Source organism: Caretta caretta, chromosome 5 (assembly GCF_965140235.1).
Source record: "Caretta caretta isolate rCarCar2 chromosome 5, rCarCar1.hap1, whole genome shotgun sequence".
Classification (NCBI taxonomy): domain Eukaryota; kingdom Metazoa; phylum Chordata; order Testudines; family Cheloniidae; genus Caretta; species Caretta caretta.
The window spans coordinates 35099401-35113152 of NC_134210.1; the positions used below are offsets into that span (position 1 = coordinate 35099401).

Sequence of the window (13752 nt, forward strand, 5' to 3'; positions counted from 1 at the left end):
GCTTCGGTTTTTCTTGTCCTTTGACAGCATCAATACCATGTTACCCGTTTCTGCTATCAGATGGCAAGTGGTCCTATTCATGTTTTAGAGACCAGGTGGGTGAGGTAATATCTTTTATTGGACCAACCTCTGTTGGTGAGAGAGACAAGCTTTTGAGCTACACAGAGCTTTTCTTGAGGTCTGGGAAAGGTACTCGTATTTTGTGAATGAAGTGACAGGTAAAGTAACTCACCTATGACTAAGTCAATAATTCTGGAAACCTCTGGTACCAGCAACAGGCAGTTCTTCATATACAATTTATATTCTCCCCAAAACAAATGTAAAAACTGTATTGGCCCAAACCAGTCCTTAAAAAAATAAAAAATTGGGCCCCAAGACCACTAGATGGAGCCATTAGGTCGCCAAATAGAAACAATCATGTAACATTTTCTTAGGTAAACAATTTCTTATCAAATAAAATCATGCTTAGGTCCAGCTTCTGAGAAAATTGAAGGAAAAAGTAAAGTATATTGTTCAGTTCACGTGGGATCAACCAATATTCTATTCACAAGTTCTAAAGTCCCAGTTTAACAAAGATTCCATTAACAAGCCAAAGAAAATAAAAAAGGATACTGTGTTAATGGAAGCCTTGTCTATTTTTGTAGTAAAGACAGTGGTTTAAAGCCAGCATTCAGGAATGAAGTAGAGAAAATCTCTTGTTGAGTTAAACTGGAATACTATTAAGGGCCTGATCCTGAAAATTATGTGCATCTCCTGCAAGGATTTAGCATCCTCAACTCCCATTAAAAAACGTTAAAAACTAATGCATTCCATCTAAAATTTTCAGACTTGGACAACTAAGTTCATGTTGAAGTCAGAGGTGGCTGTAGATGCTCAGCACCTCTAACAATTAGGCTACTTATTGACGTGGGATTTTAGAAGTATCTAAGTGACTTAGGAACACAAGTTCCATGCAAAGTCCATGGAATTTATGCTCCTAAATCAGTTAAGCACTTTTGAAAATCCCACCCTAGGTGCCTAAATATAGATTTAGGTGCCTGACATTAGGCATCCAAGTTTGACAATTGATCTAAATATCTTGGGATTCTACTGTGCCTTTTAAACACAGCCTTGCCTTGGGGTGACCGTGGGTGCACTGCCTCAGTGGGAGCACTAAGCCACATTGTACCTTAGGACATACAATATCTCCAAGAGGTTTGTGGAGAACAGGGCCTGTTTTTAATTAACGAAGAACGCACTTGACTTTGCTGCCAGGTGTAGAGCAAGGAGTAGGTGCATTGCCATGTCTTCCTCTCACTTTCCCTGCACATTTTTAAGTAGCTAGTAGTATTAACTGTACTTTGTTCACAATGTCTTTGTGATCAGCTGAGCAATTGGTCCTATAGGGGCATAAGAAAGGGGAAAGACATCTTGTCCACAGATGTAGGGGCCTGACACAATCTGGCTTTTCACATTTTTGACAAACTCTTCAAAACATTTTGTGTTTAAAGCATGATAGAAGCAAAACACCAATGGACTCCCTAGCACCACAGGGACAGGTTCCACCCAGCATGCATTATTCTGTTGAGGTAGGTAATTGAGTTCCATGCAGTCTACTGTGTGACGTCTTTCAAATGAACTACACTGGCTCCCTAGAGAGTATTGAGTCAAGTTCAAGGTCTCAGCCTTATCTTCAAGGTGCTCAATGGCCTGAGTTTAGCACACGTAAAAGCTAATCTACAGCTCTGGGACGAAGACTGTGGTTGACAACTCCAGTCCCCTAGTACAATGGATCATTCTACCATTAGGGTAAATCTCGTCTACACAGGAGACCGTGGTTTCTCAGAGGCTGATCCAAGACTGTGGAATGTATGCACACAGGAAGTAAAGACCATAACAAACCTCTCCCCCTTCCACTCCATGTGCAAGTGCAACAATGGGCAACTGTGAGTGGGAGGAGGAAGAAAGGAAAGGGAAAGTATTAGGTTAATCCATTAGTGGCCCATTTAGGAACAACACTTTTGGTGGCGAAGCAGATAGAATAAAAGTGCTCTGAGCTAACATTTTAGAGTTAGGTGTCAATATTAAAATGGCTGAGTTTCAATGGTGTTAAGCAACCGTAGCCCCCATGAAGTCAGCACCTTTGAAAATCAGTCCTCTTGCTGAGGTGGCTAAATGTGATTTGGCAGCCTAGTTTTAGTCAGCTAGATTTGAAAATGTGGGCCAAAAATCTATAGTTCACATGTTCAAATCATTAGTTTCAAGAAGCTTTTCATTGTACTGTTCGGAGAATTTTACTGTAATTTACTTTAAAAGAGTGAATATTATACCATGCTTTCTCTGAGCTAATATTCCCAAATCATGTGGTAACCAAAGTCAGTTTAAGATCATCAAATTTTCTACATCTGTTGCTGCTTTCTACTTTGTGGACTCTTTAATGTAAACTGTAGTGGATATTTTTGTTTCATTTATGTCTTACAGGGGGAAAAAGCCAAAGCCAGTAGCTGCTGTTTCCTGCCTCTAATTCAGATTATTCTATAACATGATAACAGACATATTTTATTTGATCCTATTACATGTACTTGCTGTCAGAATTAATCACATTTTTCACAGAAGTGCACATAAATGCAGTTCAGCTGCCTAAGAAATTACATGATGTGGATTCTGCAAGTTTTCATAAAATTGATTTCGATGTATAACTTCATGTCCAATTTTTATCAGGAATAACAAAGCTGCTGGTCCCTGAAAAGGTGAAAAAGGATGTTTCAGTCCTAGTTAATTAATCTTTTCATTAGAGAAAAATACACAGTGTGTAGATAATTATAAGGGATGTGCTGGCCGCCGCTTCCCACAGCCCCCATTGGCCAGAACAGCAAACCACAGCCAGTGGGAGCTGTGATCAGCCGAACCTGCAGATGCTGCAGGTAAACAAACCATCCTGGCCCATCAGCAAATTTCCCTGACGGGCCGCGTGTCAAAGATTGCAGATTCCTGGCTTAGGTCTTCCATTCAAACTAATTAATGTACATTTGTCCATATTGAAACATAGGTGCTAGAACTAGGGATGTTTGGGGTGCTACCATACCCCCTGGCTTGAAGTGGTTTCCACCATATACAGGGTTTACAGTTTGGTTTAATGGCTCTCAGCACCCCTACTATACAAATTGTTTCAGCACCCCTGCATTGAACTGCATTTCTCATCTGCTGACCAAGCATCAGACAATCCAAATCCTTTTGAGTCTGGTTATAGATCCTTTTCCTGTCATTAAATGCCCCTTTGGACTACAAGAATTGCCTTTATTATTATTGCTTCTGTTCTGGTTGAATCTATGCTGTTTTTCACATCCTGCTTCTAAAATTATTCCAGAAGTGAAGGAAGCTTTTGAAACTGTTCTGCTGCAAGTCATATGGCTCCTGCCATTAACATTAAATCGGCAGCTGCTTTCTGCTCTGCAATTGAGGTTGCTTATCAAGTTGCAGCTGCAATAATTTCTCACCATTCCTGTGTAGAAACTGTCTCCTATTGTAAATTCAGCCTTGCTACCACTAGCAACTGTTATTGAGCACTTCAATGCCTGCTTTGCACTCTTATCCTGTGCTGATCTTGGGCAGATGTTCCTAGACGTGTCTGTGGCACTTTCTGAGTGTCTTCGTGGGTCGTTATATGCCTTCCTGACATTAACTGCTTTGGATTTATTAAAATGGTTAGATTAACACCAATGAGTAATCACTCTCTATTTTTTTCCCCTCTTAGCCCTTTGCAGAACAGATTCTGTCATCCTTTCTCATGTTAACTTCAGAGGAAGTATCTGTATGTGTGTTACTCAGGAGCCCAAATTCTCAAGTGTAGGTGAGCTCTGCTCACCACAGCAGGACTTGGTGATGAAGGGGTGAGAAAAAGCAGCTGTCCCCCAGTGCTGAGGCTCTCTCTAGCTTGTGCTGGCATGTTGGGGGCTCCTGAAGGCAGTTTACATTTTTGGTGATTGCTGGAGTAGAGTACGCTGTGGCCACACTCCCTCCTGCCCTGCATGTCTCCTGTGGCAGAGTGGATAGCAGGGTAGGTAGTATGTTGGCCTTACACCATCAGGGATCCACCGGACTGGGGAAAGGCACAACTGTTCTTGTTAGGGCTGTGCTCTGTATTGCAGTTAAGATTTGGATGTCTTCATTTATCTTGTGCTAATTTAAGGTCTGTTTCTTCACCTTTTCTCATAGACACCTTATGCTATACTTTTCATGATGACTCTCTGCTGGTTCTCCAGCTGTACCAAGGATATGCTGGGCACCTCACTGAATAAATCATTAGACAAGGCCTCTACCCAAAGCACCAATCATCTAGACTGTAGATATGATGACATTACCAAGGAGGGGAGCACAATCAAGAGAGAAGGTAGGATGGTCTGGATTACAGAACTGAGTCCATAGAGAGACGTTAAAATATTTTTAATTAACTTTTTCTAGAAAAGGATCTTGAGGAGGAATTTGAATGAGGCTGGGATGGTGGCTTGGCACATAGGTTCTGAAGGATCATTGCAGGCACATAGAGTGGCAGGAAAAATGCACTGAGACATTTTGTGTGAGGAGAAGTCAAAGGGATTATTAAAACTATTAAAACTAGGGTCATTAGTCAAATAGAGGGGATGACACTCCATTGGAGCTGAGTGATGTGTGGTCTTGAATGCAAAGCCAAGGGTAGAACCCCGGTCCCACTGAAGTCAATGGGAGTTTTGCTATTGGCTCGAGTGGGGCCAGGTTTTAATACAAGAAGTCTGAATTTAATACACAGAAAAAGGGGAAGGCTGTGGAGGTCTTTGGGGTGACATGGACATAGCAGTGGGCAGGAAATGATTTTAGCAGCCCTATGGTTGCCAGACTGCAGGGGCTAGTGAGAATCAATTTTCCTGACTTTACTTTCTTATTCTTTATTGGCCATGACTAATTTACCATCTCCTGTAGTTCAAAATTTTCCTGCCAGCATATTTATTTATGGAAGAGCAATGTAATTTTTAATCTTTTAATTCCTTTAATTTTCTTGAGAGGCCTGGCATCAATTTTAAGAGTTTCCTCTTGACATTTCAGGCACGAACTTGACTCATACAATCTGGCAGAGCTTTCACTGTCCTACACCTCCGTGTGAACACTCCGTTCTGGGCTGTTGCATTTTGACACTGTGAGTACATTTTTGTAGCAGCATGGTTGTTTCATCCCAAACCACACTCCAGACTTACTGAGTTTCAGAAAGTTCAGTTTCAGTTGCCCCCATGAAGTGGGACAGTGATCCAGTGAGCTGAGCATTGCAGTGGGCGTAAGGAGATTCGGGTTCTATTCCAAGCTCTACTACTGACCTGTTATGTGACCTTAGGCAAGGCTTTGCCTCAGTTTTCCCATCTATAAAATGGGTGTAATGATACAGTAGAACCTCAGAGTTATGAACATCTCAGGAATGGAGGTTGTTCGTAACTCTGAAGAAAACATTAGGGTTGTTCTTTCAAAAGTTTACAGCTGAACATTGACTTAATACAGACTTGAAACTTTATGCAGAAGAAAAATGCTGCTTTCCCTTTATTTTTTTAGTAGTTTATGTGTAACACAGTAATGTACTCTATTTTCTTTTTTTCCCCTTTGTCTCTGCTGCTGCCTGATTGCATACTTCTGATTCCAAATGAGGTGTGTGGTTGATTGTTCAGTTCATAACTCTGAGGTTCGACAGTACTTACTTTCCATTTGTAGAAATTTTTGAGTTCTGTGGCTGAAAAAAATATTATAGAAGAGCTAAGCAGAAATATATTTGTTAATTGGCTTGATAAAATTCTTATAATTGCTAGAAAAAGTCAGCTTAGGAAAAAAATATGGCTGTTTGAGGATATGTTTACACTGTAGTCAGAAGGGTGACTGCAGCTCATACAGGTTTTAATCTTGCTAGCCTGGATAAAAATAGCAGTGCAGCTAGTGGCACATGCTTCAGTGTGGACTGTCCAAGTCCCTCCCCAGAACCCTGGGCTCATACTCACATTTCTTGCCCACAGTGGGGTCCATGCCACCCCTCTTCACTGCTATTTATAGCCACACTAGCTAGATTAATGCTAGTGGGAGGATGCCTACACCAGCTGCAATCACACCTCTAGTTGTTGTATAGACATAGCCTACATGTGGACTTGCATCAGAAGCTGATCAATGTGTGCATGTATCTTTTGTTGCCTTCTTTTTCAGCAGGGTTTTGTGTAGTGTTTGTATGTTGATATTACTGGCGAAAGATTACTGGATCTCTGCAATTTAGTTCATTGTAAATTACACCCAATTCTACTATCTGGCCCTGTGCTATATAACATAGTTCATAGGTCTTGTTGGATTAGATGGTCACCAGGTGTCTCTCCTGATCATTGCCATAGCCTCGTCAGCCTACTCACATTCACTAGAGGATTGCTATTGACCAGAGGAATAAGAGTCCAGATAATGACCAATCGCAGAAGATAGTTGCTTTAGAGCAACCGTCTCTCACGCTTACGATACAACATGTATCTAAATGTTATTGGAGACATCTTTCCCTTTCTTCTTTGTGTGGTGGTCTCAAAATCACTGTAACGCTCCTGTTCTTCAGCTGGCCAAATTCTGCCTTTCTCTCCCTCCACCATGCGCTATTGGAAGACCACATCCCAGATATAGGCAGATTTTAGTCTTGCTGATAACAGGGATATTTTCTAACACTTTTCCAGATTCAGCTCTACCAATGCTCGCACCATTGATACTCCACATGTTGACAGCTGTCCGGCGATCACTAGCATTCAGAACACCACGTTCTGTACCCTGCCCAGAGCAATTCTCATACTGTGTTAAAAATAATGGTTGCAGTTAGAGACCCACCTCCACTGTGAATCCTAGCAGAACACCCGCGTAGCTGATCTAGTATTAATAGCTAGCGGAGACAGGGCCAAACGTGCTGTGTTCCAAGACTGCTTGCTGAACTGTATCCAGGCTGCTCTGTGTCCTTTGAAGATGGGCCCACTCTGTGAAGCAGTTTCAAAGTGAAAAGCTCTTCACTGCAGCAGCACTGGAGCCAAACTCAAGAAGATTAATTGAGGCAGAGAGAACCTGGATGCTAAGCAGTGGTTAGGTCTGACTTTTACAAGGGACCAGAAAGGAAAAAAGGGGATTATGGGAAGAGGAGACATACAGAGCAAGGAGAAAGAGAAGTGGGGAGGCAAGGAAAACAGATTAGGGGAGACAAGTCCAAGGGAAACACAAAGACTGAATAGAGAAAAGAGAAAGAGTTTGTTCATTGCATTTACCTGTAGTGTCATGCTTGCATTTCAGGTAGGCATTGATTTACATATGACTTTGATATATATCAGAAAAGGGGTAACTAGCCAATAGACCCCTAATGGTTCCCTAATCGTTTATTTTACCACCTTGTCACAGAGCATGGTTCCCTAACCCTGAATTCCTTGTAGCAAACGGCCCTCACACACTTGTGGCAAGCTCAACACCAAGTGCTTTATTTGCCAGGTGCTTTCTATATGTTTGTTCCCAATAGCATAAGGTTTTTCCCCAAGTCTTTACCTACTACCAAGGCATAGGCAGCAGGAGGCTCTGAGACCTTAGGTATCTCTGACCCTTCTTTCCAGCCTTTCCCCTCCCTGCTGGCTCTTCCTGCCTGTCTTTTAACTCTTTCCAGCTGACAAACTGAGTCACCCAGCTAACTAGTTAACCCCATAGTACTGAAACTATTACCTTGTCAGTTTACCCCGCGTGGGGACAGTTCCGAAGTGCACAGAGTGGAGAGTCAGCCATAGGCTTTTCACACTGTCACACACCTACAAGCATTTTCACTAAGGCCTGGGTGAGCTAGAGGGATTATATTTATTTTACAGGCAGAACTTTAAAATGCCAATCACAGCCCTGATTAAAATAATTTTTTTGAGGTAAAAAAAAAAAGAAAAGAAAAAGAAAAGGGAATTATTTAACCTGATTGAAAACCCAGTGAACTTTTTATTGGCCATAGTGCAAGTTATAATAATACAATTATTACCTGCACTTCTTCCTAGATAGCCGACTCTTATGTAGCTGTCCCTTGGGACCCAATGACTGTACCCAATAAAATTGATTTTTTCTTTTTTTGTATTGCAATAAGATTGCATGGGAAAGTTTCTCCTGAGACGAGTTTTGTTTTCTAGTAATTGAAGAACTGTAGGTTTCTTTTAACATATTCTACCCACATTTCTATTGCAAACACTAACTTTTAAGCAATAGGATATCTGGGTATTTTTGGCCTTGTCACTCTCTTTAGCTCTAACTGAATAGAAAGAAAAATAGGTTTGCATTTAAATGAGCATCGCTAAATTCTATATTCACAGGACATAGAACTGAATGGCAATTGAATCGTGTATATATCTTCAACTGGCAATATTCTTGGGTTCTTTTCTCTTTGCTGTTGATTTGTTTGCTGTCTGAGGAATCTGTTGTAGGTGGATATTATCCAAACATCTTCAAACTAGAAATAAAAAGAAAAGGAGTACTTGTGGCACCTTAGAGACTAACCAATTTATTTGAGCATGAGCTTTCGTGAGCTACAGCTCACTTCATCAGATGTATGCAAAAAGAAAAGGAGTACTTGTGGCACCTTAGAGACTAACCAATTTATTTGAGCATGAGCTTTCGTGAGCTACAGCTCACTTCATCAGCTGTTCCTCTGAAACTAGAAATAGTTTCTGCAGTTCTGTTTTCTTCATGATTGGTGGTACAAGCTAGTGCCAGTTCTGAGTCTGCTCCTTAGAAATGACCTCGTGCCTAACTGCTTGCGTATGTTTTCCCTGAAGAAGAAAGATAGATTGCTCTTGGGGAGCCTGATTCTCCTCTCAGTCACACTTATGTAAAGCCACTGAAGTCAATAGAGGTGTGCTGCTGGAAAACAGATGACACAGAGGGGAGAACTGACCCCATTGTGTTTGCAGTTCTAGGCTGCATAGTGTGTTTTGCAAGCATATGTCATTCTTTCCAACTCGTTCCTGACTGTGCTTGTGAACGGAAAACCAGACGCTCGTGATGTGTGACATTTGATACACCAAGCAAGATATTTTTGCAATTCTTAAAGAGGACAGTGTTTGTAAAAAGTATTAGTTTCCCCTTTGTGGGGATGAGGTTTTATGGAAAAATTAGTCATTTGATAGCTGACATTTGAATTGTGTTATGTTGCAGATAGCCATGTCCCCATTAAAATGTGTCAGTTTAAAAAAAAATAGACTGCAGCTTTCAGCCACACAGTCCAATGATAATAATTAAAACTAGAAAGAGATGGACTGGTGGATCCTAGTAATGCAAGGCCACTTGACTTCACAGATACACACTGTTATGCACATCTCTCAGCTATCAGACCCCATCCATTGTAAGGGGGTTCTTAAAATGTTTGGGGTGATAAATTATGGCTTTTAGGGCCCAATCCTTCACCTGTTGTAGTCAATGGGAGTTTTGCCAATGCGAGCAGGATCAGGCCTTTCTTTGGACCCATTCATAACTGTTGAATTGCACCATGATTTCAGGGACACACATATTTAGGCTACTCCTTTGCTTTATATATAATCCCCTTCCCAATGCTGTAACAGTGCTCAAAGGGAAATGAAACAAAAGGGAAAGTGACTTACCCTGTAATTTTATTCCTTTGAAGGTATTATCTCACAGGATACCCACTCCTGAGGATCTCAGGTTTCCAGTGCAAGACAGAACTTCCCTACAGCTTAAATTTTTCTCAGGAGTGTTGAACACCCAGCAGCTCCCACTAACTTCAATGGAGGCTACCTGTTACATTCTACTTTTGAAAAACAGACCAGTTAATCAGGAGTTTTCACTGGGTGGACCTGACCTATAGCACCCCCACAGGCCAATTGTGGCATTGTAGGTGCTCCCTTCCTCAGTTCCCCTAATGTTATCAATAAGTTAATTGAGGCTTCACATACAGAACAATGCCCCTTCAGAGAAACATACTTTATTAACCAAAGGCTCAATGAAAATACAAGAAAACTGCCACCCCAGCAAAGGCTATGTCTACACTAGCAAGCTTATAGTGGCACAGCTGTACCGATGCAGTTGCGCCAGTGTAAGATCGCTTGTGTAGCCGCTCTATGCCAACGGGCGAGAGGTCTCCCATCGACATAATAAAACCACCTCCACGAACAGCGGTAGTTATGTCCACCACCCCTTAAGCTAGCGAAACTTATGGTACTATGTTTTTCCACACCCGAGTGACACAAGTTTTGCCAACTATAAGTGGTAGTGTAGACATGGCCTAATAGATAGGAGACAGAGCCAGCTTTAGTTTATCAATTCCCACCCAGGTCCACCACTCCCCTCCAGCAGGGTTCTTTCACCTCAGGAACATAGAGTCAGGCCTCTTCCGTAGAGTCAGGCCTCTTGCCATAACCTGGAAAGAATCCTTCTCCAGAGCCAGGGGTCTGCTGAGATCTGTCAGCTGCAGCTTTCTGTGAGGCAACATGTAGTTCCTGATAGGCTGGGCTTCCAGACATTATTTGGGAGTTCCTAGTCCCTAGGAACACACCTTCTAGGCATCTTGCTCTGGCGAGCTCTCCTTACACCTGAGCGCCACTCCTCCGCAGCTTCCTATGTCTAGAAACCACCTCAGCTGACCCCTAGTAACACTTTATCAGGCTTGTTAGCTGCCAACCAGCCACCTCAGTTGGCTCATTCTGCCTTACAAGAGCCTTACAGGTAGGCTGATCCTTGACTCCCCTGAAAGGGCCAGCTCCCATGACAAGAGCCTAAGTATGGAGTTAGGAGCCAGCTTTAGGCACCTATTTTTGAAATCTTGGTGTGATGTTATCTGACTAAAATATGACCATGTAGATCATTGTTGCTACCACTGTTATATAATTACAACAAATCTTGTACTAAGGTTGTCAGGTAAGGTGTCTACGGAAAGGTTATGATTTGCTGAATATAATTATGCTATTTGTATGCATGTATCATTTTTGTATTTGAAGTTATAAGCATTGGATCTATACCTATATTTCAAATATGTTAGCTCCTGTGGTAACGCCCACAAGGTATTTAGTCTGCACATCTAGAAGGACTATTCAAGTTAAGTGGCCCATCAAAAGAACCCTTAGCTCACAATGGAAGATGCTCATCTACACTGAATGGACTTTCCTGTTCCATCTGAAGTATAGGTAATGGCCTCTGCTATGACTAAGTGAAATTGTGCATGGTCATGTGACTTGCCCATGTGACTCCAAACACCCTCTTGTTCCCTGTGATTTTCCATTGGCCGTGCTGAGGGCTTTGTTTGAAATGGATTTCCCTCCACATGGCAGAAACTATAAAAGGCCCTGGAAACACCTCCATTTTGTCTCTTTCCTGCTCAGACCTCTGGACTTATACTAATGGGAGCATTCTAACCAAGCGACTGAGGACCTTCCAATGATTTGGAAGCAACCAGAGACTTGACTTAAGTCAGCAGTTTATTCCATCACTGCTACAAGCCTGAACCAAAGAACTTTGCAATTACTGTATGTATTTGATTCCTTTAACCAATTTTAACTCTCACCTTTCTTTCTTTTTTATAAATAAACCTTTATATTTAGATACTAAAGGATTGGCAAAAGCGTGATTATTGGGTAAGATCTGAGTTATATATTGACCTGGGTATGTGGCTGGTCCTTTGGGATCAGAAGAACCCTTTGTTTGATGAAATTGGTTTTAAAATAACCACTCATCTTTAAGTCTATTGTCTGGGTGTTGAATTCAGGACTGGAATGCCTAGGGAGACTGCTTTTCTCAATTCTTGATAGCCAGTGTGGTAAAACAGAAGTTTCCTTTTGTTGCTGGTTTGGTATATCTTATGGGAGAATAACCACCAGTTTTGGGGTGTGTCTGCCCTATTTCTCAGCAGTTTGTCTTGAATTGGGTATTCTCAGTTATGACCCACGAAGGCATGGTTACACTTGGCCGGTGTGTTTATCATCCCATAAGCATCTCGTATGTTAGTACACCCTTGTGTGTGTTTATTGGATGGCAAGATTAAGCAGATTCAGTAGTTGGACTACTAAATTCTTCCTTCCCACATTAATCCTTCAATACAGTGATAATCAGTCTACATTCGCCAAGTGAAACTACACAGTCACCATTGGCAAATGTTGGCCTTGTAATGGCAATCACTATAACGATGACTGGTTAAGAGAACTTTTGCACTGTTAAGAATGACGTTTGAGAAAACTTTCTTGAGACTTGAGAGTCATTTTCCACTAGTTAAAACACTGAACACAAAGACTAATGTCTAAACTTGCGACTCCAGCTGAGGATCTAGCCTGATCTTTTAATGTTACTACAGTGTAATTGGAGAAAGGCATCAGTGAATTATATGTTTTTTAGATGACACAACATGGTGTAATACTATGTTTTTTTTCTGGTAGTTCCAAATCACTACCCACAGTGGACATTTTCCATAAAGAAAAGACATAATCCCTGTCCAGAGAAGTTCAACACTTTTCATTAATGTTAATATTCTAAGTGATAGCTCACTGAACACTAAGCAACTCAATTATGTGTCTAACCTTTACAAATTTTCATTTGGTTACGATGAGGAAATATGAATTTTGCAAGTTGATAAGGTGAATCATGTTCATTTGCATATAACACATTCAACAAGTTAAAGATATCAGGGAATGATACCTAGTCATCATGGCAAGCGACTGGGAACCTTAGGGGTTTATATTGCTGTTCATGACTGCAGTATCTGAGCCCATATTGGAGCATATGTGATTTATTCCCGTTTCTTCTAATGACTTGTTGTCATCTCTCTTTGTCTTGGTTTCTCCATATGTAAAATAGGAATTGTATATAATTCTGGTCTAACTCACAGAGTTGTTCTCAGACTTAGTTAAAGTTCACAAGGGATTTGGAAGACATTCTAACGAAAGGTGCCATCAAAGTCTTGTTGTTTTTATAGCTTGGAATAAACTCTGCAGCTGAGAGTAGTATTTGGCCCAGTATATTTTAAATTATTTAGTTGTGCATGTTTTACTGGAAGCACTGAAATCGATGTAAGAACTGGTCAGTGTTAGAATATTTGTAAATTAGATGTGTGTGCTGCATCTGATCCAGGATGTCGTTCACAGTTTACAAACCATTGACCTACATCTTGATAAACCCTATGTGCTCCATTTAACTGGAATTGGGTTTTGTTCTTGGCAAAATCCCCAAGGATTAAAAAACAGCTCCTATTGTGTATTGTTCCCACCAGTAGCTTTGGGAAACCTGTATGTTCTCATTTCTGGCAACCTTCTCTTTGAGGAATGTGATGCAAAGCACAGATAAAAGCACTAGCATCTGTTAAGATGCTTGGCATTGCACTGACTACAGTTTGAAGATGGATTGATTCATGCGGTGGTAAGCAGACACAATCCAAAATTAATCCCAGATAGAATGAATGTTTGCTTTAATTGGATGGAGGTGTGATTTAGAAGAAGCACAAACTGCAGCCTGTAATTCAAGGAGAGGTATTAAAAGTGTCTGAAGTGCAGTTGTTTGCTGTGTATTTCCTATGCTTGACAATCCTATAGCAGAACTAGGTAAATGCAAACAATGTTCTATAAATATTCATTCATAGGAGTTTTAATGAAGATTTGTAGGTCATCCAAAAGCTTGTACTTAATAGAATCAAGATGTTAATTCATTGGCTCACTATTGAGTGAGAGAGAAAAGTGCCAACCTACTAAATTATTGGCTCTATTTCCAGACACACCTAGCAATTTCTTAAAAGTTCTGTCA

At 41.0% G+C, this 13752-nt stretch overlaps 1 long non-coding RNA gene across 2 annotated transcripts; it reads left to right on the top strand.

The window, feature by feature from the left end:
- Positions 1–3593: 3593 nt before the first annotated feature.
- LOC142071996 (uncharacterized) lies at positions 3594–11575 on the top strand. 2 transcript variants are annotated; one of them, XR_012668279.1, is made up of 4 exons: positions 3594–3683; positions 4195–4369; positions 5059–5149; positions 9638–11575. It is a non-coding gene; the product is annotated as an uncharacterized LOC142071996 (long non-coding RNA). The 2 variants fall into 2 exon arrangements; XR_012668278.1 differs by lacking the exon at positions 3594–3683 and adding an exon at positions 3728–4036.
- The last annotated feature ends 2177 nt before the right edge of the window (positions 11576–13752 follow it).